The sequence below is a fragment of the Rosa rugosa genome, chromosome 1 (genome assembly GCF_958449725.1).
Source record: "Rosa rugosa chromosome 1, drRosRugo1.1, whole genome shotgun sequence".
Classification (NCBI taxonomy): Eukaryota; Viridiplantae; Streptophyta; class Magnoliopsida; order Rosales; family Rosaceae; genus Rosa; species Rosa rugosa.
This window is the reverse complement of record NC_084820.1, coordinates 21,281,540-21,286,622: the sequence shown is the minus strand read 5'-3', so window position 1 is coordinate 21,286,622 and position 5,083 is coordinate 21,281,540. Positions and strand designations below refer to the sequence as shown.

The 5,083-nt window shown below is 35.0% G+C and overlaps 1 long non-coding RNA gene across 7 annotated transcripts; it reads right to left on the bottom strand.

Moving 5' to 3' along the window:
* Positions 1 to 351: 351 nt before the first annotated feature.
* Positions 352 to 4,700, bottom strand: LOC133723483 (uncharacterized). 7 transcript variants are annotated; one of them, XR_009853068.1, is made up of 7 exons: positions 4,236 to 4,700; positions 3,489 to 3,913; positions 2,598 to 2,785; positions 2,374 to 2,515; positions 1,816 to 1,904; positions 1,356 to 1,633; positions 352 to 1,108 (listed from the first exon to the last, which is right to left on the bottom strand). It is a non-coding gene; the product is annotated as an uncharacterized LOC133723483 (long non-coding RNA). The 7 variants fall into 7 exon arrangements; XR_009853073.1 differs by having other exon boundaries at positions 3,489 to 3,856; XR_009853070.1 differs by having other exon boundaries at positions 3,489 to 3,844.
* Between the last annotated feature and the right edge of the window lie 383 nt (positions 4,701 to 5,083).

Below are 5,083 nucleotides of genomic sequence, written 5' to 3'. Positions count from 1 at the left end.
AATTAAACTGTGCATTAAATAGGTCTATTTACCAAATTAACAGTAATTTATCAAATGTGAACATTACAAACTATCAAATGAGTAATCTAACCACTACTGTAAACTTCAAATGCAAAAAAGGTGCATTTCCCAATCATCCAAGCCAAAACTAAAAGAAGAAAAGCATTTCCTTGTAACACTACGAAAAAGACATTTGGCCAGTCCAGACTGGTGAAATCAAACTTCAACTTGACTGCATCTACAGAAATTCAGAGGATAGCACTGGTGTGGTAGGAAATAGCCTTTGTTTCTACAGAAGAGCAAACCCTGTTTCCCTATCACTGAATATACCAATTTTTTTGGTCCTGCACAGAAACTCAATAAGAAAGTGTCTTCTAGTACATGTTCGTCAAGTTATCTCAATGATAAAACACCATATAGCCAGAATCAACTTTATCCTTTACATAACTAGTACAATGATTATGTAGACACATTAACAATTAACAGAAAACAAGCGGAATATTAGAGTAGATTTATGACATGTTAAAGAAAAACAAAAGCTCTAGTTCAACATTGATACTTAGTTCAACTATTATAAAAATGTAATATATCAAAAACAGAAGTTAATTTACATAAGAAGTTGATCTTTTAGCTCAAATAAAGAAGATAGTTGTCGCTATCAATCTACTCTAAGGCAAGTGATAAGTTCCCTGATAGCTTTATTGAAAATTTTAAGTCCCTGAGGCATTCATTCATGCAACAAATTTGGTTTCACAATAAAGAAGAGGGTGAGAACAATGAAAGGACGAGGAACAGAAGCTTTTGTTTTCCTAAATAATATGATCAAAGATTCAAATATAGGAACAGAAGCTTTTGCTTGGCGGTGCTATTCTAATCAATTATGTAAGGACTATCAACTACTGAACAAAGAAGACAAGAAATACATTCTGTTCTCTAACGTTTAGAACACCAGCTTTTTCAATGCCACCAGATATGCAATTAACAACAAGTATTTGCTCATGTTTTAAAAAAAAAACAATTAAGTATTTGCCTTATGAGGAAGACTTGTGATTGTTGGAGCCTGGTGTGTAACAGATTTGGTTTGTAGTGCTGTAGCACATCTGGCATTCTGCAAAAAGAGTAGCAAAATCAAGAGAAAAAAATGTAACACAAAATCAAGGCAAAGCTAGTCCATATGTAGCATGTGTATTGCAATACAACTAAAGTTGCACCGGTCATGAGCATCTGTACAATTTGTAAAAGGTATGACTAATTCCAGGAGATTTTGAAGCCAATCAACAATCCTACTTAAGAAGTAAAAAGCATTTTCAAAAAGAGATGAAACAGAAAATGAGTAAATGCAGTAACAAACTAACCAAAGCAGAAGCACATATTACAGAAGCACTGCATTTGACTAGACCCCGCGACTGGTATGATTGGTTTTCTTGTCTCAAGTGACAACCCTCCACCAATCCCCACCGGTCTAATCTGAAAATGTACCAGTCTTCTATCAACACAAGCTCTGCTTGAACCAGACCCATAAAACCCAACTTGTCTATGTCTTTGACCTGCTGAACCTACCCCATACAAAGAAAGAGCAATAGGCCAGACCAACCGACAACAACCAAACCAGTTCCTTCTTAAGTTATCGATCCTATTATGAAAAGAAATACAAACATCAAGGTTATTAAACCGACACCTACTTAGAAATTTAATTTAATATCCTTTTTTCCACTTTCAAAATAGCATTTCAGTAGTTACAAAATAACAGATTAATTTCAATATAACTCAATAATCAAAAAGAAAGGAAAATACATCTAACATGTAAATAATTACCTCTAGACTCCAGTCATATAGACGTGTGATGCATCTGCAATCACAACCTAAACAAAAGCATATTATGACAAGCAATGGGTTCATGGTACCTAGAACAAGATCAGAGAACAGAGATGTAATTGATGAACCATATTCTTCTTTTAATGTGGAAAATAATAGCTGTACCAATAAGCATATATTCAAATTTTCAAGAATTTTATATTTGTCGATAACTATGCACAATAGTCACCACTGAAACCCCCACTGACTGCTTTCGATACTAATTGACCACTTATAAGAAGTAAAACATTTTTAAACTTCTTAGATTATCATTAATCTTAATATGTATTGCAGCAGCATCTCATTCTTTGTTACACAAACTTTACCATAGGCTTGAGGTATATTAATTGTATCAGTATTTCTAGTGATTTCTACCTCTCTCTAGATATAGGCCTTTGAAGAACACCTTAGTTGATTTCATCTAGAAGATCACAAGCTTAATTGACCATTTTATGTACACGATAAGGCTCTAAAAGCTAAAGAGATAAACAAAGGACTTAAAGAATGCATTGAACTCACAGTTCTATCAAATTCCATCATGAAGCATCTTTTGACATATTCTCTTGTAGGCTTGCAGCCACACCGATCATGTCTTGATGTTAAGTCCGAAAATTTGGCATATATGTAGTGTAGAACAGCAGCCTCTTCCAATTTGATCTCACTAAAAGGAATTGCGAAAAAAATGATTACTATAATCAATAAAATAAAAAAGCAGTGCTCTTTTCAATACAAAATTACTGTACTTTGGGGTTTTCATATAATTGTGCCATCTGTGTGCACCATTAGGATGGAAATGATCTTGGATTCGAGCAACTGATTTCCCATTTCCATAAGTCAGAAAGTAGTTTGGGTTGCCACGGGTTGATTCTTTGTACATTCCAAAGTATGTATCTTTTGGTACATGATCGTAATTCTTCTTGAACATGGATACCTATTAGTGTCAAAAATACATGAAGAAAACAGGTCAGGAACCATATATGCATTTCTAATTAAATGCAAATAAAATTATAATAAAAAGAGAACATGTAGCTTTTTAGGTATCAACAAGGACAAATTTCTAGCAACCTTTCTCACTATGGATGCCACAATAAGAAATAAGGACGATACTTACTGCTCATAACCACCAAATCTTTATGCAGCACAATCCTTGTGACATCTTCCTTCTCCTAATCCCACACCTACTTCTTGCCAAACTAAAAGGCCGTATTTGAAGTTTTTGACTAACCACTTCAAAGTCTATGTCTAGATTGTGGAAAAAAAACTACACCAAGGTGGGTGTCTTACAAATTGGATATAGTTATGTTCTTCAGTAAAAACTTACGTTGAATGGCTGGTTTAATCCATTTAGTTGGGTATAGAAACGATATCCTGTGTCTATAAGATTTATTGATGCATATTCCGATTGAGCAACAATATAATTATGTCTTTCAGCATTTCAACTTAAACCTACGACTAAGATGAGGATACAAGCTCATCACTGATTAACAATAATGGTACACATAATAAAAGATGTCTCCAATCAGACAGACAACATCACATGACAAGTATAATAGTTTACTACTATCTATAAGTCTAGAACAAAATTAAAACGAATCTACTGAACCATGTAAAAAGCAAAAATTAGAGAAATTTACCTCAGTAAAAGGTTCCTTAATATCATCTCGTTCAACACTACTAAATCCATACGTAAGCAAATTTAAGAGTCATGGTAGTACTGTAGCCAATATAAGACTTTAGTAGTAGCATAGATAATAGTAATCTAGAAATGGATACCAAAGTTCCCAGACTCGGCCTCTTAAGCTGTTTTAGCCTCCTCTTTTGCTGTTTAGGCTGTCTCCTCTATAACTCTGGCCTCCTCCGCCAGTCTTGCTTCCTTTACGAGTCTTGCCTCAGCTCTTCCATATCAACGAGGGAATGTGTTGCAATGTTTAGAGCATCCTCAAGATGAACTCGCCTGATAAATGGCAGCGATAAACACAATGGGTTTGACCTACAGAAGAATCTGCTAATAACCTTTTTCTTGCAACCCAGAAAAGCCAGAATTTTAAGAATAATTAATCTACACCGCAAAATCCATCAGAGTAGCTTAAGAAATCAGAATGCATATTCAACCCATCTTCCATTTCACATAAAGTAAAACAATCTAGACAGAAACAGTCCACTGAGTAAGTGAATAACTAAAGATGCAGCATCACACTGTAAACAACTGGAAAACAAAGAGTAAAAACCCAGAGTCCCAGACCATATAAAATCTAAAAATAACTGAAATTTAAAAATCTAGAATTGAATTCAAGGAAAGACAATTCATTTCTCAAACCCACAGGGACATGATAACCCATATCTAAATAATAAACAGAGAGGAGAGATCTCAAGTTATGAACCTTAAGAAATCAGTTAGATGGGCATGAGACGGAGCTTGAATGTCATCTTGGCTCGAGACCTTAGACATAGTGTGCAAATCTCCATCGGATGTTTTGTTGAAAGGGGAAGATTCATCGATTCGCATAAGAGTATCAGAATTTGACACAATAGATTTATCGATTAATGTACCCGAGAAACACCCACCCCCCCCTCCTCTTCATTTTCCTCCCCCTTCAAATCCCCAAATTGAAAACCCTAATTGAGTAGATCGAACTTTAATCGAGTGTTTTCAGAAGATGGTGTTTTGAGAAGATGGGTTTCGAGAAGAAGATGGCTTTCAAGAAGAAGATGGGTTCGACTCTTTAAGAGAAGAAGAGTACTGGTTCTCTTTGAGAAGAAGAAGATGGGTTTTGCTGTTTTTCTCGAAGACTAGCTGAGTGTAAGTGAGAGACAATGTGCAAATTTTTTTCAGAAAGGTAGACAAAGGCGCGTTGAGTTTAGTTTTTACCTTGTATAATCAATTCAGACAACACATAAATTAATTTTGGTTGTCTGATAGTCTACACTTGAAACTTCAGCTTAGGGACTCAACAAGCAAATCTCCCGCCTAGTACAAATCACAAACTCATTTCTCCCGCCTAAAATTACCATCTCACATTCACACAACAAAAATAAGTCATTCCATTGTAGGAGCTTAAAATCATGTACCAGCATTTCACTCAAATATTGGCCTTTTTGGGGCTACTCACTCACATTTTGGGGTACATCTGATTTTCTTCCAAACTTGCACAACGGAAACAAAAAAATGTGTTGTATGTTATTTTGCAACTTCCTCTCATACAACATATACAACTATACTGTTGTGCAA